The sequence below is a fragment of the Harpia harpyja genome, chromosome Z (assembly GCF_026419915.1).
Source record: "Harpia harpyja isolate bHarHar1 chromosome Z, bHarHar1 primary haplotype, whole genome shotgun sequence".
Lineage (NCBI taxonomy): Eukaryota > Metazoa > Chordata > Aves > Accipitriformes > Accipitridae > Harpia > Harpia harpyja.
This window is the reverse complement of record NC_068969.1, coordinates 68116719-68138874: the sequence shown is the minus strand read 5'-3', so window position 1 is coordinate 68138874 and position 22156 is coordinate 68116719. Positions and strand designations below refer to the sequence as shown.

Here is a 22156-nt window from a genome sequence, read left to right as displayed (position 1 = left end):
CGGCCGCCACGGACCGCTGCGGCCCGCCCGTGAGGCGGCGCCGGGCGCGCTGCGGAGAGCGGGCGGGGCGGGGCGAGGGCCGCCCGCCGCGCCAGGGCCGGGGAGGCCGCGTTCCGAGGCGGCCCGGCAGCACGGCCGCCCGCCGGAGGGCTCCGGGAGGGGTCCGCGGCACCGGTGAGCAGCGCGCAGGGGCGAAGCGGCGGCAGCAGAGCGGCTGCCAGCGGCCGCGGCGGCGCAGGCGCGCTGGGATCGGCGACGGCGGGCGGGGCGGGGGAGCGCTTCCTCCGCTCCTGTCGCAGTTTGGGAGGCGCAGTGCGCCTGCGCAACGGCGGGGGGGGGGGGAGCGAGGCGGGGGAGGAGGGCGGGGCCCGGCCCTGTGTTTTGAACGGCTCGATGCGGACGGCTCACTATTTGGCAGGAAGGTGAGGAGGCCTCTATCCTGGTGGCGGAGCTCGCGTAGGGAGAGGGGGATCCAAATGTGGCAGAGGCGAGCAGGAGGCAGCGGCGACGGAGGGGGGCAAACGAGACAAGGGGAGCGGCCGTCCCCGCTGCCGCCGCGGAGGAGCTGAGCGTCCTGGCAGGGCAGGGGGCTGCGGCTGTAGCGCCGGCACCCCCGGGCGCCCGTCCCGCCGGCAGGTGAGCGAGCGGGGAAGGCGGGGGAGGGGAGGGGAGGGAAGGCGAGGGCGGGGGGGGGGGGAAGCGCAGCCCGTCGCGCCGCCCTTGGCCTGGCCCGGCCCAGTACCGGGCAGAGCCGGAGGGAGTCGCTGTGGGGGGAGCTGGAGCCGGAGCTCCCAGCCCAGCCCAGCCTCGCCTCGCCTCGCCTCCCCTCCCTCGGGGCTGACATTATGTGTCCACCCGCGGCGTCCCGGCCCCGTGGCCTTTCCTCCGCCAGGGTCCGCTGCCCGCCTCGGCGGCCCGCCCGGAAGCCGCGGGAGGCGGGCAGCAGCGGGGGCGGCGGGCTTGTGTCGCCGTCTCTGCACTCCCTTCCCCTGCAGCGCCCCGGCTGCCTAGCAACCCCCACCCTTCCGGGCTCCGTGGGGGCTGCCGCCTTCCCCTGGCACGGACCCCGCTCCGCACGCACCCTCCGTCCCAGGCCGGAGGGGAGGGGTCGGGGCCGCCCGCCCCCCCGCCTTCCCCCTCTGCGGAGCTATTGTATGTGGGCTGGGGCCCGCCGAGGGGCTGCCGGCAGAGAAGCCTCCCCCTCGATAGCACACGCCGGGGGAGGCGGAGGCGCGGGGGGGGTTGGGAAGCGTCCCCCAGCTGCCCCCCCCCCCCCCCCCCCGCCCCAGGCCTCGGGCAAGCGGGGCGAAGGGGGCGTGAGTGCGGTGGCTGCGGGGCCGGGCCGGGCCGGGCCGCGGCAGCCGGCGGGGGAGCCGCCGCCCCGGGCTGGCAGCGGCAGGGTTGCGGGCAGCGCTGGCGCGGTGTGAGGCGCCCCGAGCGCGCGCCCGTGTGAGGGCGAGTGTGTGTGTGTGCGCGAGTGTGTGCGCGCTCGGCTGGGGCTGCGCTGGGATCCTTTGTCTGCTGCTGCCGCTTTTCTCCTCCTCCCGCCCTCCCTTCCCTCTCTCTCCGTGCCTGCCTCTCCTCCCTCCTCGCCTTTCTCTCTCCCTCCCTTCGTTCCCCTCTCTCCCAGACTCCAAGCGCTGCTGCAGCTGCAGGTTTGTAAATACTGGACCAACACACACACAACATGGCTGACGCTCGCCCTGCTCCTCCACCAGGGTCTCCGCCTTCTCCCTCTGTCTCCGCCGCTTAGCCTCTCCTCCGTTTAGGCTTTTGTTTCTTCCCCCTCCCCCCTCATCTCCCATCCAAAAAAAAAGAGGAAAAACAATTCACCCTTCTTATTGCGCGCATGGCGGGATTTCAAGGGTAAGGATCCTCGCTTTGGAAGCTTTCTCCTTTCGTTTTGCTGTTTACAACAAAATGAAACCTAAAATCAAAGGGGATTTGGGAACCTGGTGAGGCCTGGGGCGAGGGAGGAAGGAAGGGAGGGAGGGAGGGGGGAGCTGGGTGAGCCCCGCTGCGAGAGGCTTGATTGGAATGTGCGTATCTTTTTCTATTTTTTGCGTGGGGGGAGGCTGATGCACCAAAGTGCTGGCGGAGATGAAATACTGTGTTACACTTGCCGAATGATCTAGGGCCATTTCTTTCATTTCAGGACGTAGTTCGGTATAAGGTATCAACTCAGCACAGTCACATTAAAAAGACCTGAACTAGTTATGTCAGAATCGGCATTGTGTAGGTAAAAACCGTAGCATAGGCTTTTTGGATTTCTTTGCGTTCCCTGTATCCCCTTGTCAGTATCTTAAACAGCTCGCAAATCATGGGATACAGAACTGGAATTAACACTTGCCAGGTCTTTGTGTTGCTAGTTTTCTGTCACAGATTAATTTGCCCTTGCGATGACAATAGCACAAACCGAAGCATTTCCTTTTTGCTAAAATGAGCGTTCCTGCTTTTCAGGTTCCTTTTTTTGTAAAAAAGGCATGGCATCGTGAACTTAAGTGAGCTCCTAAACTAAAACAAGACAGCATGCTTCTGACCTCTCCTAACACAAGGCAAATGCTCAGTTCAGTACCCCCCACCTCAGTTATTCAGAGCACCCCCTTCTGGCTTTGATGAATATGGCTTATTTTTTTGCTTGCTTATGACGTAAAACCAAAATAACGTTTGAAGGTAGTTTGTTGAGCATATCTAAAGTGATCTGCCATGGAACAGATTGATATCTAGGTTGTAACTTAAGGGAGAATGCTGAAGGTGCTAAGACATGATGGTTTATATTGCTTGCTAGACATGTTACTGTAATTCATAGAAAATGTTTCATTTTTCAAAGATATTTAAAGACACAGTCTTTATTCAGTCATATACACATGGATAGCCATGGCTTCTGTTCATATCTGAGCACTGCCCTAAAGTAACGAATGTCCTAGCTCTGTTGTCTTTGTCTACTTTGCTTTGGAAGCTTCTAGTGGAGAAGCACTGGCATGGCATAATCATACTGCTTTTACCAAGATAGAAATAAATACTACACTTCAATGCTGGAGTTATTGTATCTTAATACTTTTTTTTTCCTGCTGCTTTTTCCATCCCTGTTAACAAGTGTTGATTAAACAGAGGTGAGGAGGAAACAATTTATAATGATGAGTTTACAACAATGTAAAATTTGAGTGGAGTCATCCAAGTTACAAGATCATTCTGGACTGTGTATCTACGTCATGGCTCCTGAGCCAACTGTACTACTTCTAGATGGAAGAGTCCTAGCAAAAGTCTGTAACTTGGTATATCAGTAGATTCCTGCAGCAGTCAGTTACTCTTCTTTTTTTTTTTTTTTTTTTTTACATTTAACAAGCTGAAAGCAATATTGGTAAAGCCACTGGAATAGTTCACCAGTTGTAGCTAATTATTCATTCATTACGGTAGCCACCAAATTTTGAAATTACTGCTCTCATAATAAAAGTGTGAAATGTGTTCAGGTATGCAGCTCCTCCCTCAGAATAGGCCTTTGGATGCTTAAGCTGAGTCTTAGGCTGAAGAGCAAAATAAACAAAATAAAAATAGGCCATCTGCGACATGTCTGGTTAAATAATGGATCACTTAAAAATAGTCATGTTTGTTAACTCTGGTACATTGTAGTTTTGTTTCTAGAACTGAATTTATAAAATTCAGCTCTGGTTCATTAGCTTTGTGAAGTTTCTTGTCTGTAACATCTTTGCTACAGCTTGCAATTGTGTTCTTTTCTATGACACCTAGAAGATTTTTCTTTCTGTCTTGGTTGTGTTGATTTGGTCAAAAATCAATATTGTGGGTCTTCATATCCCATGAGGAGCTGATCTAGTTGAAGAACTTGCCAAATATTTGTCTTTGGTACCACTAAGTGAAGACAATCCAGTGTTTTTGTCATTGTGGGTAATGCTGGGCTGTGTTTAACCAGGTTAAAAACCCAGTACTAGTAAAATCTTCTTTTCCAAAACTGTTTACTTTTTCACATTGGGAAGTGAGACTGAGGAAAAAGAAGACTGCAAGAAATGCATGCAGTCTCAGTGATCAGCTTGAATACCTTTTGTATATTTTCTTGGTCTGAGTAATATTGTTCCATCGACTTATTACCCTGTATCTTTCCTTGGTATCTGTTGCCAAGCTGCACTCTGACATGTTCAGATCTGTAAACATCACGCTGATGCAATAGCTGTTGTAAAGTGTTTTTTAATTAATGCATAATTTGCTTAATGTTTGACAAATGAAAGATTTTCAGTAAAAATCTATTTTCTGAAGAAACAGCTGTTTTTTTCTTTTTTTTTTTTTTTAAAGAATGAAGCCTATTGCTGTAAACTTCTTATGCTTTCATTTTGGTTTTCCTTGCCTCCTTTCCTTTCTTTCCCCAGGTATTAGAAAGACCAAACTTGGCTTCTTGGTGGTATGGCATGAGAATGTGTTTTTGTAGATGGCTAAAACTGATTCAACAAAGCTATTTAAAAATCATCTTTCCAAAGCTGTTCACTGAAGTTGAACCAAGAGAGAGAATCACTACTATGGAAAGTTATTTCCTGTTGTATGGTTAGATAGCTTGTTTCTCATACCAGGCGTGAGAGGTGGGTTTGGTTTGTTGTTTCTCTCATTTTCCTTCTCTTTCCTACTCTTCGGAGTTCGGTGGTTTTATGATCAGAAGGTGAATGCTGATCTTTCTTGACACTGGTTTTCCTAATGAGTACTTTGTGTATATCGGGATGTGTCCCATTCGCTATCCAGATACTACCTAGATGTTGGCATACCACATGACTTAAAAGAATGGGGAATGTGACCTTCCTTTTATAAATCTGCAGACTGCATCCATCCACATCTCTATGACATGGACAAGTGTAGTTGAAACAGTGTAGTTAACTGATTTGTATTTATCTATGAACAGTTGATTCTAGAGACAAAGGGGCCTCATCACTGATCCATTTCAAAGGATGGTGAAATAATTTAATTCAGACTTAGTGCTTTCACCATGTGGTGGTTGCATTTAACTTTCCGTTGTAGTGTGAAATGTGAATTTGCTGATGGCATGTGGAATTCAGGAGGTGAATTGATTTGGCTCTCAGGTTGTGGAGAATGGTTCTACAAATCCAGGTTACCTTTTAATGTTTCTTTTCTGTAATGTATGTTGTGAAACTGCTGTAAATCTATGCTATATGAGGTCTTGTTTGACTTGCTTACTTGGAAACTTTATTGAAATTGTTCCACAAAATGCTGAAATATATGGAAATTGTTGTCATTACCTGTGGTGACTGTTAGCCTTAACTATTACCTAATCATATTCTAATCTTTGCAGTTATTGCAAGGTGGTTGAGATGTTGAAATATCTTCTGATGATTTTTTTTTTGAGATGTGCTTGCAGGTTAAGAGTTACTGACAGTACACTGTAAACACTTACAAGTAGGTTTTTATAGTCTTTTTGATAAGACTATAAAGCTTATAAACCCCTAAGAGCTGATTAGCTCTTGGTTTGGTGGTTTGGGGGGGGGATGTTTGTTTGCTTGGTTGGTTTGTTTGGGCTTTTTTAATGTTATTGTTGAATGTTCCAATATGGTATTAGAGGTCTTCACCAATAAGTACTGGTGAGAGTAGATAGTTATTTCAAGAGTAATTCTGTGGATTTCAGTGATTTAGTAAATGCTTAACTTAACAGAATGACTGCTGAACTTTAGACCTTCAATTCCATATGGTAGTTTGAACAAAATGGAATTTTACCATTTTAATTACTCCTTTTGTTGTTGTGTTTTCCATTAGTTTTCCAGTTCTCGCATTGTTGACTTATGGTGGCCTTGGATAGGGAGAGCGTTTTTATGATGGTGACCAACTCTTGAGTCCACTTGCTGTCTTTGAAGTCATCTCTTCATTTTCACTTCACCACTTCAGGCCTAGCTGTACACAGGTTTTATTCTCTGACTGTATTGTAGCTGGTAGTCCCCTTCTAACAGTGCCAGCTACCTCAGCTGAAGGGCCCTGGGCTCAATCACTACAGCTGCCTTTCTTGACTCATCGGTGGTGTGTGGTAACCTAACTATTCTTAATGCTGGTTTCCAGAGTTGTTTTAGTGTCAAAGTGTTCTTGAGCCTGTCTGGTGAAGTCTAAGACTGCTTTTATCTGCAAGTTTGCAAGTGTGTTAGAATTAAAGTGCTCCAATAAAATGTGTTGCTTTCTTTAAAGTCACTGGTGGATCTTCCATCCTTTTGTTTTCAGAGAGTCTTCCTGATGGTTCACAGGTAGTCTTGAATCCTGAGATCCCAGTCTTGGCAAAGTAACTATGTAACTTTGGGAGCAGCCTCTTAAGATGACAATTCCCTGTGAATGTGTGCCTCGGAGGCTTTTTTTTTTTTTTTCTTCCTGTCCATTGTGTTGCTTTGTTTTCTCTTCTAGATTCCTGTTAGAGCAGAAGGATTAATGAATACAGGGGATGTTAAGATTACTATGCTAACTAGGTTGTAAAGTGTAACATTACGTGGCAACTTAATGTCCACCACTGATGCTGCTTGTTAGATTGATACTACTCTACCCACATGTGGCCAGTCATATATAAAATGAAAAAGGAACAAACTTGAATTTTTCCCAGTAATGTTCTTTGACTTGTTCTAAAGCATAGTAAGCTCTTCTAGCTGGTCTATGCCATCATGCTGAGGTCTGTAAAATTTCACCTATGTAGACTTTAATTTGACTCCCTTTCAAAAAAACCCCTTTTTTTTCCTGTGAACTTGTATTAATCCAATTAAATGTAAAAATGAACTTTGCTAGATCATAACCTCTTACCCTAGGTAGGTAAGAACTGAAAGATTTATTAGGTGTCAGACTTCTGGTCGGGTGTTTATTAAAATCAAATAATTATTTCTGTTGCAAAACTAATTTTCCTGATTTAGTATTTATGTTTGCTGTGCAGAATTCTTCCCTAGCATGCAGAACAAAGGTAGCTTAAGTCCAGCATATAATCTTGTGTTTGCTGTTGAGATTAAATACTGAAATTTCCAGCTTTCTAGATTTAATTGGTGTGAGCTGAGTAGCATAGAAGGCGGCATGTTCTAGGATAGTTCCCTGGTGACATTTCTGTTAAGTTTTCTTGGTAACCTTTTCCAAATGCCTTGACAAACATAATGTCTGCTAAAATTTACTACAGTGCTTAGGCTTCTAGTATGCAAAGGCTAAGTACCTATCATATACTGGCCAGTATTGTGTCTGTTCTGTTCTTCTGCATGTCTGTAACTTATCTCTGGTCTTCAACTTGAACTGTAAAAATGTTTGCATATTAGACTGTCTTTATTCAATTTTCTAGGAATGATAAATCAAAATAATGCTTGGAGGATATAGGTCATGTAACTCATAATTATACATGTCTGTATGACTCTGGGCAATTGCTTGTCTGTCCTGTTTCATAACTACATGTGTTTTAAGCAATGATCCAAACACCAAAGTGAAATCAGAATGGGAGCAGATATGTTGGAGATTAATTTACTACTTCCTTCTCAGAACCTTCCAGTTGCAGAGAGCTTTATTAAATGGACATAATGGCTTTTTTCTTCATTAATCCCTGTCGTGGTTTCGGCTGGGATAGAGTTAATTTTCTTTCTAGTAGCTGGCATAGTGTTATGTCTTGGATTTAGTATGAGAATAATGTTGCTATTACACTGGTTTTAGTTGTTGCTAAGTAGTGTTTATACCAAGTCAGGGATTTTTCAGCTTCTCATACCCAGCCAGCAAGAAGACTGGAGGGGCACAAGAAGTTGGGAGGGGACACAGCCAGGACAGCTGACCCAAACTGGCCAAAGGAATGTTCCATACCATGTGTCATCATGCCGAGTATATAAACTGGGGGGAGTTGGCCTGGGGGGCAACTGCTTTGGAACTAACTGGGCATCGGTCAGCGAGTGGCGAGCAATTGAATTGTGCATCACTTGTTTTCTGTGGTCCAATTCTTTTATTATTATTTTCTTCCTTTTCTGATCACTTAAACTGTTCTTATCTCAACCCACAAGTTTCACTTTTTTTTTTTTCCTGATTCTCTCCCCTACGAAGTGAGTGAGCGGCTATGTGGTACTTAATTGCTGGCTGGGGTTAAACCGTGACAATCCCCTTCAGAATTTCTTTGTCTGAATGGTGAAAGATAATATTAGTGGTTGTTTTGTGGTCAGTGGAACTGCAATTTTGAGATATGATTGGCCAAAATCCATGCTCTGATGAGAGTATATTAAAAAAATAGCTTAACAGTAAATTCTGCCTTTCATGGGACTTCATAGAAATCTAACTCTTAAAGTGCTTTTAGGGTTAAGGAATATGCAGGTGTTTGACATACTGGGAAACCACTGGTGGATACTTTGGATACTTGCATGGCATGGTCACCAATTCCCTCCCTCTCTGCTCCCCCCATCTTTAACAGAAACCATAAGCACCTTGCTACAGCAAATGCTTAACTCCAAAAGATGGAAATCTACTCTTTGACAGAACTTTGCCTGTGGTTTGCTTTCGGGTCACAGCTGTAAGTAATTGCACATGGGTAAAGCAGCTCTATAAAAGCTGACTTCAGGACAGAGCCAGCTGAGGATCTCACTAGTGTGCTGACATCCTCCTGGCCAGGGATGCTTGACTGTATGACACTGGCAGTTGCCTTAATTGCAATCATGAGTGTTACCTGTATCATCATTGCTCTTGTTACTATTAAGTTCATATATGCTTTTATCAGTGAATATTTGAATAGAGTTAGATCTGTTAGATCTAATATAGCAAGCATTAGCGAGTATTTAGATGCTTAATAAAGCATACATATATTGGTAATTCTGATGTTTGATTGGTTTAATTCTCTTCCTAGTGGAGCCCAGTGGGTACTTTCTTTTATCTCCTATTTTCAAACATCATTCTATGGACATTGGTCTGGTATTGTACATATACCCACTTCAAACAGTTGGGTGGAAGTAAGGTGACGGGGGAGGAATCCGAGTATTGTTATCACTGGGATCTGTCCCTGACAGCCTGAACCTTTACCAATACATAACACCTCAGGGTAGTCGGCTTATGACACATGATGGACATCATGTTGGTATGGGGAGGGAACATTCACAGTGGCTGTCCTCAGGGTCATCTCTCCCTACTGCTGAAGGGAGGAAAAGGCTTCTCTAGGAGTGAATAAGGGTAGTGTGCTGGCTTTGGCTGGGATACAGTTAATTTTCTTCATAGTAGCTGGTATGGGGCTAAGTTTTATATTTGGGCTGGGAACTGTTGATAACAGGAATGTTCTCGTTACAGCTGAGCAGTGCTTACACAGAGTCAAGGCTTTTTCTGCCTCTTGCACCACCCCAGCAGCGAGTAGGCTGGGGGTGCACAAGAAATTGGGAGGGGACACAGCTGGGACAGCTGACCCCAACTGACCAAAGGGGTATTCCAGACCATATGACACTGTGCTCAGCATATAAAGCTGGGGAAAGAAGGAATGGGTGATGTTTGGAGTGATGGTGTTTTTGTCTTCCCAAGTAACCTTACGTGTGATGGAGCCCTCCTTTCCTGGAGATGGCTGAACACCTGCCTGCTGATGGGAAGTGGTGAATGAATTCCTTGTTTTGCTTTGCTTGCGTGTGCGGCTTTTGCTTTAACTATTAAACTGTCTCTATCTGAACCCACGAGTTTTCTCACTTTCACCCTTCTGATTCTCTCCCCCATCGCACCAGTGGGGGGAGTGAGTCAGCAGCTGTGTGGTGCTTAGTTGCTGGCTGGGGTTAAACCATGACAGATAGAAATCTCTTCTAGTCCCTAGACTGCAGGAGTACACCTCAGGTGAATTGCATCTCTCTGTCTGCTGCACCTCCATTTTGTCAATAAAAGCATACTTCATTGTTAGGTGTCAGCCATAAGACAGAGAGGGCAAGCAGACTCTCTTCTGGTTCATGTGCTCTCCTAACTGTTTAAGGTGGCGGGGAGATTCACTCCTACCCTCAGTTATACCTGTGTGTATACCTGTGGCTTGTATGGAGAGACATGAGACAAATATGTGTTATTTCATATCACTAGGGACATGTGGCTGTATTAATAGTGGATGAAAAGTACATTTTCCAGTAGTAATATCTTGCTGTGACCTTGGTGGGGAACCAGGGCTGAAGGAGGCATTGCATTACAGATAGTTTTAGGCTAGATGCTTGGAAGGATGGAATTTATATGGATTCATATGAGGTGAGGTTTTTGCTTTGTTTTTCCCCATATGTATAAAATTAATTGAAGCAGGATGGGGTGGGCGGAGACTTTGCTGTGAATAAACATCCTAGTTTTCAGTTATACTTAGGCCTCTAACCACATTTCTGGGAGACTTTATGTTTGGGCAGGGGTGGCACAAGGTTAAATATGAAGCAGGGATCAGCATAAAAGGCAGACATGTGGTTGTCTGTTCTTGTGTGTGCTCTGTTTATCTGTAGGACAGATGTCTAGAAAGCCTCACCTGCTTTTATGGGGAAGGATATCCTGCCTTCTGAGATCCTGTTTTCATTGGAAGATACTTTACTTTTTCCCTTTTTGAATTCTATTTCTCCCCTCCTCTGCTCCTCAGTTGAGTAGACTCAACCTTCTTTCAAGTACTACAGGACAATGTAGTCCTCTCTGCAAATAAGTATGTGCGTTTCCAAAAGGAAAAAGGCATGTGTGTTTTTGGGGGGGATTGTTGTCATTATTACCCATACCTAGATTTATGCAAAATCTCAGGAAATACAGTTAAATGTTTATGTTAGTGAATCTAGTTCAGGTCAGATATAAAGCTTTCTGGAGAGAAAATTACATTATGAAGCTAAAAAGAGAAAAGTATACCTCTACCTGTTGCTGCTGCTGAAAGTTCTCAGTCTGAAGTCCTATCTTGATTAACTTACTTTCTCATTTCATTTCCATTTGTGCTGCATGCATGGTGAAGTAATTTCAAAGCAGGGGTTTTGATCAGAGCTTGTTGTCAAAGTCTAAGAGGAAAGCGTGTCTGCTGTGGGACAAGCACGGTATGGTAGGAAGCAAGGATTACAAGGTGGTCCTTATTTTTAAAGTCTTGACTTCCTTCCTGCCATCATTTCGTCACCTTTCTGCTACTACAGAACAAGAGGAGTTCACTGTTTTAAGGCAGCAGTTTCTGAGCAAATATTGTCATATACTCAAACTCATGCAGGTGTTCTCTTAAAAGTACATTTTTCACAGTCCAGTAAATAACCTTTCCAGAGTAACTTGAAACAGTTCTTCATCCTCTTAAGTACTTCAGGATCTTCTAATTAGTTTCATGAGTATGCAGTTACCATACCAGTTTCAGAACTAGTACTTTGTGCATTTTTCTTCCATGTTTTAAAAAGCACCAGCAATATGAGGCTTGGTCTGTTCTGGTGTTTCCACTGCTTTTAGGGAAAGTCACTGGTTTCACAGCTTTATTTTTCTCTCCCTGTTGTCCTGCTCCCCCCCCAACTTGTGCAGGACGTGTGGTGTTTTCCACCAAAAATCTGAAAGACCTGTGCATAAGCAAAGAAAATACCATGTAATGTCACAATGCCAATGATTTTCATTTTTTTTATAGAAAAAAAGCCCTATGATCAGCAGTTTAATAAATTATCATTGTCCTTGCTGATGAATCCAGTGTTGACTGCAGTATTTAAATTATTAATATTGCAAATCTCTGATATTTTTTCTCTACAGCTATACTACTCTTCTGTAAGTAACAACTTTTCTTCTAAAGTACTATTCTTTCATTGATCCTCCAAATTTATGAAAAACAGTGTAGTTAGCTGTAGCCAGAGCTTGTAATACAATGCTGAATTTTGTTTTCAGTGTCTTGCCGTTACTATGTATTACAACTTTGACATCTGTTGTAGCTATTCACCTTTTAAAGTTGATCTGTTTAGGCTGAGATTAACATTGTAGACAGTGAGTGAATGCAGTTGGTCTGGAAAAACGAAGATCAGATTATTGGTTAGTAGCCATGGCAAGAGACTTGCCATTCTTAACAGCAAATGCTTTCACTTAAATCATTTATGTTTGTAGTGTAAACAGTTACTTGAATGCATTTGTATGAGAACAGCTTTAATCTAAGCAAAAATGGCTCAAGGTGAAGAAAATAGGTAAGACAAATTCAGTTCACGACTGGTTGCTCAGCTTTTTCAAGATGCAGATTAAAGGCAAGAGATCGTTTTCCCTGAGTCCTTTTTTCAGTGTTTTTTTCCCGGATCATTCCAAAGATAGGATGATAATTACAGGTGATTTAAATTGCCTAATCATGTCTATAAGCTTTTTCTTAAAATCAGGTGTGTAGAGAGAAAATTTTTTATGCTTTGAGTATGGGCTTAGGGTCTCTGTTTCAGTGTGATCATGCTTCAGTCTGCAAAATGTTACTCTTCACTCTTTCATTGCAGTAATTCCTAATAAAATTATTTGTCCATTTTCTTGTGACTAGAGGAGGCCTTAGTTTACCCAATAACTTCACTGTAATTCCTCCCCCTACTCCCAGCTGATTTGAGAGAGAGAACTCCATTTTTATCAGAGTAGAGGCAGTCAGTATTTTTGTCCAAGAGACCCAAGTCAATACCCCTGATTCATTAAACACTGTTGACTATGATTGTAGTTACTGTGTTGTTGATCATAGGAGAAGTTTAGGCATGTGTCTCAAATCCATGAATAAATGGGCTCATAGTAAAGCTTGTCATGGTTTTGGTTGGATGCAGACCTGATGTGGATAACTGAATTTTCTAACCTGGTCCCTCTTAAGTATTTTGTGGCCCTGCTTTTGTTTTTTTTTTTTTTTAGGTGCTGAATTACTACTTACTTGTAATATCCTTATTGGTTGCTTAGGCTGAGGTTCATAACAATTAAATTTTGACTATCTAATTAATGCTGTGATTCATAACTTGTCCTAATAAGAATTTTGAATGCTCATGTATTTTGTCTGCTTTTAAAACTGGTAGGTAGTTGTTATAGCTCAAGCCTTAAGTACTGATGTATAACTATTTGGCTTACTTTCCCCCCACACTGTTTTTGGTGTCTTCTGGCCCTCTCCCTCAAATTGGTGGCCTGCCACTGCTTATCTTGAAGACAAATGGTGATTATGTCATGAGTAAGTTATAAAACAGCTGCAGAAATTGGATGTAAATGGTAAGAATCAATGATCGTTAGAGCATGAACTGTCATCTCTGAATGGAGGAAATAAAAGATGTTTTTTGCTGTGGGCCTTCATGAATAAAGTTATAGAAACCTGCTGCATTAGAGAGAAAAAAAATGTTTCAACTATGTCAGCAAAATATTTGCTTGTGCAAAACTAACTGATGTCACATTCTTAAGTTTGGCTTAGGAAAATATTTTAATTATGCTTATTTTCAATTTGGTGTTGCAGTGGCATCTTCTCAGTGTAGTAGGCTCTAAAGTGTCAGAACACATATCCAAGAATAATTTGTTACTTACGATGCATAGAGTACTGGTGAGCTAAAAAACTTGAAAGTGGTCTGTCAAATGGCAGATTTTTTTCCTCTTCAAAATACATGAAAGGAAACTTTACGTTCCCTCAATGTTGGAAGGGGTGTGTAGCAGTGTTACTAGCCTGGATTGTTGAGAACTGGCTCTTGTACACTTAAAATGTCATTTAGAAAGATCAGCCAGACTCCTAAAGAGATGTGAACCCATGAGTTTGATGTGTCATGATTAATTAACCTAACAGACTTAGCTAAGTGCAGTAACTTAGCATTCCGTTACCTTCTAACAGCAGGGTTAGGTATGTTTGCCCTGGCCTTGCTCTTCCAGAATGTTTGGGTGATCCTTTTGACTTCGGAACAATGTTTCTCAGACTAACACAACAGCAATTAAACCTAGTCCTCAAACAAAGGCTGATGACATAAGTATCCCCTATGAGGAGACAAGCAGAGAACAGAAAAATGTCTTTTTCAAATAGACACTTCCCTCTCTAGTTCCCAGAGACCTGTCTATGTAACTGTTACCAAACTAAACTGAGTAAACTCACTTAAAATTATAATAAATTATTTGCATCAAGTCCATCTGTAAGAGCATGAGTAAGGACAAAATACTTGCATTATAAAATTTAAAAGTTCACTTGCATTTACCATAGAATGGTAGCAAGTATACGACTTGTCCAGTAATAAGGTGCTGCTGTCATATCCTGGGCAGTGGTTATTTTTGTGCTTATGGTTTTTGGACTCACAGGAAGAGGAGGATAGCTACCAATCCATAAGGAGAAGCTAAACTGCTTCATATTTGCCATGATGCAAAAGTGTGCAACTTAAGGCAATTGCACCGACCTGTGACAACTTGTTACCCTGGTGTCTGTGCGTGTTCTTGCCCTGTGGTTAAATGCAAGGTAATTTGCAGTAGACTGAACAATTAGGAGTGAGTTAAAATTTACCTTTGGATAAACGGATGCAGGGAAAGCTCTCCTGGCTTTGAATAAATACTAGATCTCTTCAATTTTTTTTTTAAATAAAAGCATCCTGTAAGATTTCTTTAAGCATGGAGGGTTGTGCATTTATTAAATGATCAATCGATAAGCTGGAACATACACAAGGTTTGGTCAGCAAGTAGTTTTGCATTGCCTGTAAGAGCAATTATGTGGATGCTTTAAAAAGTCATTGTGCTTCAGAGTCCTGGATATATTGTGTAAAGTCACAGGAAGAATTGTAGCAATGTGGTGAAAAGAAATGAAATCGTATCTTAATATTACTGAGTAAGTGATAAACTTTACCACTGTTTTTAAAGCTGTTTGGCTAAACTCTCATAGCTGTTTATGATGGTTCTATAGTAGAAGGACAGAAGAATACTGAAATTGAACTATGCCTTCTGTTGGCATAGGCAAATCATTCCATAATAGTTAAAAGAGTTGGTGCTTATCAGTGCTGCTTGAGGGAAGAGTAGATTAGACCTCTAAACCAACTCTTTAAAAATGTTCTGTGCCTGTGTCTCTGTTGTTGTAGTACTAAAGGTGTGCATAATATTGCAGTAATGGACAATTTTTTTTTTTTCAAGATTAGTTTTGCTGTGCTAAAGAATGACTGAAAGGTTTGTGTATAGATAAATGTTTCACTTTTTCTTCTCAGCTGTTGGAAAGGAAGTAGACTGGAAACTTTTTTTTTTTACTTAAAAACCTGTACATGAATTAATGTGGAACTTAAAATTTTTTGTTGACAAGCACATTCTGTTTTTTTAATGAAGCTGTTGCAAGCTCATTTGGCACTAGTCAATTCTATTATTCCTTCTTTAGCTTGATTTCTATTCAGTAGAACAGCCAGTGTGTGTGTTTTTAATACCAAATTTCAGATTCAATTTTCTGGACTCTTGTGTTCAATTTTTGAAATGTATTTCTGGACTAATATGGGAAACAAGGAATTTTTCAAAGGGCAAGCATATGGCAAAATGTCGCTGAGTCCCTTGGCCAACTATTACTGAATCTGGTTGTGACATTGCTGAGGTGAAAGGCAGATCAAATAAGAAACTATTACATTTAAATCAGTTTAATTTTAGACAAATGCATAATACCTAGCTTTACTTTTGATAAGCCCTAAAAACAGTCTAAACCTGCAAGGCTTTCTGGAATACATCTTTGAAGAACTTAACTTTCTTTTGTTTTCTGGGTTATTTATTTATGTATTCTTAAAGTGGCGGGCATATAGTTGTCTTTTATCCTGAAACCTGGAGGGAATTTCAGAAAGTTAATTTTACTCAGTGTGAGACTAAACTTCAAGCCTGTAATTGAAAAGAGCTTTTTTTTATTTTTTTTTTCTTACTGTATTCTGGATATGGCATGTGTATGTCATTTCCCACTCCCAACCCCTTTTACCTCAGGAATTTTGTTTTCTTTAATTATTCTGTCTCTTTGGATTTGTCAGTGCTTTTTTTTTGCCTGTACGTGTTGGTGACTAGCTCTTTTCCCTTTCAGGCAAAATCCTATGCCTACAGTTAATTGTAACCATCAGCTCATGTATTGGTAGCTTGTCTGGGTTAGTGAACATGTAGTGTTATTACTGTCACTTACTTCTAATCAGACCATATGACTTGAGGTTTAGCATTTAATGTTTAGTGCTCTTTGGATGTAAATTCCATAACCACTGATGTACGATAGTGGGTTATAGGCCTTCCCTGGCCTTTTTTCTTTCTCTGAAGAACTCCCAGAACAGAACAGCACATAATTAAACATATAATGAAGAAGGCTTTGATCAGAGGTTCCCAAACTGTTACCAGTTGCTTCAAACACCCAAACAATGGGATAAGCCTTGATCTGTGACCTACTGAGCTGGACCAGCCAAGATGATCATCTCTTGCAGGCACACCTGTCTGTTCGTCAAGGGAAGATCAAGAACTTCAAAAACCTCTGGACAAAGGTGAGCTAAATCCTACACAACAGTACTGGTCTGAATGATGTATCCACTAATGGTACTTCTTGCTTCCTTTTATATGAAAAACAAAGGATGAAAAATAGAGAAAGCGTAATAAAAGTACACCTTTCTTCTGATGAAAGCAAAGTTAGTCATCCCCTTTGTCCATCCTTGTCCATCTTTTTTTAATTCCACAAATGGAAAAACAGCTATATTTGCTAGCAGAGGGGGAAGAGGAGTCCGTTTTGTGTATCTGCACTTCCAGTTCTATTGCAAACATCACTCAGGTTATCATGTACATGCAGGTGTGACAGAGGCTGCATGGTATGCAAGTTCCTAAAGTTCAGAGAACTGTATGAATTTGCTGGTTATACCCAACACAAAACTAAGTATAAAAGTATTTTTTGTATTTCTTTCACTTCAGTGACTTCTATTCATGGTACATAAATAAGGCTGCAAGTTGAAAGATTGTCGTGGAGCTGTGCTAGAATATTTTGTGGACAATTAAACATTCACAAATTTTACTGAAGCATAATATTTCTGGTTATTTCCACAGTTTTCTGCCATGCCAAAGTGATTCTTTCTCCTGTTAGTTCAGAGTTCTTCTCTGAACAGTTTAACAACAGTATCAGTCACTAATGGGCTGGAATATTGCAAATTGGTCTACAATTATTTTATAGGGATTTCTTACTTTCTGTTGAGCTTACATTAGCTTCAAGTACCTGCCAATCTTTACCACTCTTCAGGAAACAGACTTAAAAAATTGATAGTGAATTGTTCCACATCTTGGGTTGTTTGGTCATTAGAACTAATAAGCCACATTTCATTGCTGCTTGTCTGAGGGTTGAGAGGTGTCCAGTCAATCACTGTTATTAAAAGCTTGTGAGGGCAAAACAGAGGAGTTCTTGCTGCTGAAGTTCATTGGGTTAATCTTCTTTGTCTATATTCATGGTGCAGGTATTGAGGTATACTTATGGATGCTTGTAATATGTGGTGAGTTTTCAGGTGTTTGTGTATACCAGATTGCCCATCTGGAAATTTGTCATTACCTTATTATTTACTCACATTTTTAAAACAGTTATGTATTTTTGCTCCATAAGTATCTGTAACAATGGTTATAAGAGCGTTTGTGAATTTTAAGAAAGAAAATGTGTGATTTCTTAGAACAGAATTGTTTTTCTTAAATACAGTTTTATGAGGGAATTGTATCAGAACAGAGGTTGATTTCATCAATCAGCTAGCTGCCTTCAGATGAAAATGTCACTTAACCTACTTATGGAAGCTGTAAATATAAGAAATAAATTGTAGGTGCGCACTGAGAGGTGGTTTTTGCTAGGTAGGTTAGTTTCTTCAGCTCTAGAAGATTCTTGTAGGTATAACTTGTTTACATGGTCTCCTGGGGAGTTCCGATAAACTGTGCTTGGCGTGTGCTTGAATTAGTGTTCATTCAAGTTCCATTAGTGATTTGAAAGATAAAATGGAAGCATGCTTACAAAATCTGAGAGGAGAATTTTAGGCAGTATACTTTAAGAGTAAAAATGAAAAATATAGGAGAACAGTAGTTAGAAAACACAAGACTTGGAAAATATGCTTTAGCTATAATCAGTTTAACCTACTATCAAGGAAACAGCTTAAAATAGATGATCAATTTGAGGACTTTAAGGCCTACTTGTCTAAGATGCTGTTTTATTATACACATTCAAGGGAGGGGGAAAGCACTTATTACCTGTCTTTGAAGCCTTCAGCATACAGAATAATTCAGGAGTAGTTGGAAAAGCTATAGATGAATAATGTAGACATCTTTAGGAAAACTGTTGCTTTGGTTTTGTATGAGTTGGTAACGATTTTTTTTTAGAAACTAGTAAATGCTGATAAAACTCATACAACTTGAGAGTTCAATTTAGGGGGGGGTTGTTGGGGGGGCATTTTTTTTAATGGTGTGGGGTTATATGGATCATGTTGTCTACTGTTGAGGGGGAGAAAAAAATGTTCTTCCATTGTTTTCCAAAAAAGTTAGAATAATGTTTTTCTTAAGCCATCTGAAGAGAATTGTACAGTGTGGTAAATTCATCTTGCTTTGAGAGCCGGGATTATCATACTCTAGTTGACTGGACTACCTACATATTAGTGGAATTAAGTGTTAAGGCTTGTAACAGAAGAAATAAAATACACCAACTTGTCAGTGAAGTTGTAATTTAATTGCCAGTGTCCTGGGGAATTAAGGGAAGACAAAGCAGAAAGGTTTCTTTTCAACCAAATCTTTCTCTTACAGCAGAGTCATTAGCTCAATCCCCAACTCTACCAGTGCAGAAAAGCATCGCTTTGTAATACTTTCCACAGAAACAAGATCACTTTAAATCACAATCTCTTGCCTTTTCCTGTTTAGCAGAGGAACTTGATTCCAGCTTTACAGGTGGACAGATGTTAAATGTAATATAAATGGAGAGTTTTAAAATACATGCTTGCATAAGCTGGGTGTTAAAACAGGTGAACTGGAGAACCTTTTGGTGTTGACACTTAAACCTAGAAAAGTTAGCTTTTGTTTTAGAGGACTAGCAAGACCCAGCCTTATGTATGACTATTTTGTAGGGAGGTACAAATCATATGCGTAAGGCTGAATTACAATGATTTTCCATTTAAAAAAAAAAAAAAATCAACAATGCAATGCATTGCTAGTAGAACTAGCTACCATGAGGAGTACTTGTGCTTCTGAGGGCTTTCTAGAAACAGCTATATTTGTAGAGAAGCTCAAGATGGATTTTGCAATACTTAGATCCTATTAAAAACAGCATGAGAGGGAAATGCTGAGTTGCTGAAAAATTGGGTCAAGTGTTCAGTGCATTGTTCACAGCTGGAATATTTGGCCTCTAAAAGGATATTGACAATGCCTGAAGCATTTCTAATACCAGTAGGTTTTGTTGTCACAGTTTGCATGCCATGTGCAGTAGAAAAAGTCATGTCTTAATTGTAATAAAAGATACTATTGGAAGTAAGAAGACTATAAATGAGAACTGTTCCTGCTCTGAAAACTTCTTCAGCTGTAGAAAACAGGGAAGAAACTCCTGTGTAGTTAGTAGTCATATACTTACATATCTGTTCTGTTTCAACAAAGCAATGAATAGTAAGCAGGTCAGAGAGAACAGTATTACATGATTGCCTGCTGTCCCCTGCGTACGTGGTCCCCTGCCTACATGGAACAGTAATGGATTTCCTGTAGATCTACAGCTGATAGCCTTAATTATTTTGTTGGCTTCAACAATAAAATAGGAAAACTTTTTGCTCTTTAGAAATGTTGGTTATCTTACTCATTCTGTATACCTCAAGACTGTCCCTTGCTTAATGTATGCAAAGTGTTTATCTGTCATATGTGATAATCGTATTTTGGGTTCAGCTATAGTAGGTAAAGCTCTTTCTGGGTTTAGAGCTGTTCTACCTTTTAAACCCATAATGCAAAGAGCTCACTTGAATTAACCAGACTAGTTCTTTCTCTTGCTGTACACAGTTGTGTACGGATGGATACATGTGCTTGAAATTCATTCTGACCAGTGCTTGTCTTCATTAGCTGTATTCCTAATTTTTTCCTCCTGAACAGTGAGGAAAATCAACTATTTTCAGTAGCATATTCACTCATAGAGGGAGAAAGGCTGGTGAAATTAGGGCTAGCAAAGTGTTTGGCAGGACTTTGCTGCTTAACAGTATTAACTGATTTTGGTCGATTTGCAGAATTTGATAAAATTACTTTTTTTAAACTGGAGGGAAACTTAAAAAACAGTTCCAAATCCTGTGCTGCCTCTTTTGTTCTTAAAGTTGTGGCTAGTAATATAGGATCAAGTGTATAAGCTGTTGTGTTTTATGTATTGTAAAGGAAAATACTGATCTCATTTAAAGTACAAATGCAATAGTTTGGATAGCTTAACTAATATTTTTAAAACATTTTGTCTTTTAAATATAAAATAAGAAATTGCAGTCTCCTTGCTTATATGTGCCCTGCGTTTTGCTGTTGGCTGGCTAAAACTGTTGCATACTTTAACTGAAAATGATTTATGACTTGACTTGTCAAATATCAGTTAAAGTTTTCTGACAAACGTGGTTCATTACTGAAGAGTCAGTACTTCACTGCAATGAGTGTTTGTGAACTAAGAGCTGCCAATATATTAGAAAGCATATTCACCTTTAGACTTTCATTTAGGTAGTAGCCGATGAACTGAATTTCTGCTATAAGCTTTTTATTAACTTGGATGGCCTAATGAATTTAATTGTAAATGAGAGGTCATTGGGTGAAAGATGGAAAGGGACTGCTGGTTCTAAAACTTTGTGGAGAAACATCCGTCCTCTAATAAAATGATGGAAAGGACAGTGTGTAGGAGCTGGTCAAAATACATTGGTGTAAGATTAGGGATTAAAAGTGGTTTCCTTTTATTCCATTTTGGACTGGTGGGATGATAGTGTGGTTGGGAAATGTTTCTAAAGAAGGCATTTAAGAATTCTGTGGTCCTCGGGGACTGTGGTTTTGTGAGTCTGCCCATGGTTCTGTTTATGCTGGAAGCTACGATGTTCAAATTTGGGAGGGCTTGTTTGCAATTGGTTTTGACTGCCTGAGATCAGCCATTGAGACTTGTATCTCGTATTCTGGGTGTATGCTTTAAGCTCTTTGGAGTGAACTTCTAATAAAACTTTAATCAAAATTGCTTAATTGTCTTCATTATGATGTAATTAGGAAAAATAGTTTTATTTTTTCAGCAGAAAGGAACTGTAGCCTTCTTGATCCAATACTTTAACCTTTAGATCAGAGAGGTGAAACTGAAGTGTATGAAGAGTATCTGTATCTTTGATAAGGACATAGCATTTTTTTTACTAAAAAAACTAGTGAACTACAAGTGAATTGCTAATGAAGAACTTCAAGTTTGAACAAATAAGCACTGGGCAATTTCTGTTCATGCACACTTAGCAAAGACCCCCTGGGGTTTGGCAGCAGAGCTACTTAAGTCCCAGTGTTACGTTCTCTTTGTATCCAGCATTGTGTGGGCCGGATAGGATGGCAACCGTAGGTAGCACGTTGTTTGTTGTGCTGCTGAAGGTGACCAGTGAGACTTTTTCTGTTTGTATTCCGTGTTCTGCTTTATGCTTTTTTTTAAATGGTTTTGTTATTGACTGAAATGCAGAGTTTTTCAGAGGTGTTGGATAAAAGTTTTATTTGTGACAAGTAGCCCTCAGTGAGAAACCAGAAACCACGGAGAAGCGTGTGCTGCAGCTAGTTTTGCAAACAGGCTAGGACTGAAAAAAATGCTACAGTGATCCCAAGAGAGTATTGGTATGAGGAACTATGTAAAAAAAGCTGAGCAGCTGATTGAACTGGTCATTGTCAGATGACTGGCGGAATTTTTCTATAAAGCAATGGTAAAATTACTTGTGTAAACACAAGGAAGACTGGAGGTTGAAGTTCAGGGAGAAGGATAATGCAGAAAGAGTATAAGGCAGTGCTTGGGAAGTAAGGTCTTCAAAGTTTAGAAAGAAGTGAAAGACTTCTTGGTTTGCTTTAATTCAGTTTTCTGGAGTGGCAGATAGCTTCAGAAACTATGGTAGATTGACAAGTATTTTGACAGGTAAAGAGACCTAGCCAATCTGGAAGGGTAACTGATGTGTAATAAATGTGGGCAGAGCCAGGCAAGCTAGGTGCTGACAGTGCCACAGACTTCTTAACCTGATAGCCTCAACAGAAGTGCTTGAATGTATGTATGCAGTATAAACAGTCAGTTCTGTTGTGTGCTCGTTAAGGCTTATCTCACCTCTCAAACAGTTATTTTCCATGTGCTTAAAATGTT

The 22156-nt window shown here is 41.0% G+C and overlaps 1 protein-coding gene across 6 annotated transcripts in view; it reads left to right on the top strand.

Moving 5' to 3' along the window:
• Positions 1-22156, top strand: part of SPIN1 (spindlin 1) — a 55878-nt gene that overhangs the window by 74 nt on the left and 33648 nt on the right. Inside the window, exons 1-2 of one of the 6 annotated variants that reach the window (XM_052778479.1) lie at positions 84-174; positions 419-636. The exons of 1 other annotated variant lie outside the window; for it this stretch is intronic. The gene's annotated coding sequence lies outside the window, so the exon portion shown is untranslated. Of the gene's footprint in view, positions 1-71; positions 175-366; positions 637-1475; positions 1867-22156 lie in introns of those variants that run through there. 4 more of the 6 variants (XM_052778482.1, XM_052778478.1, XM_052778486.1 and 1 more) reach the window with 4 other exon arrangements.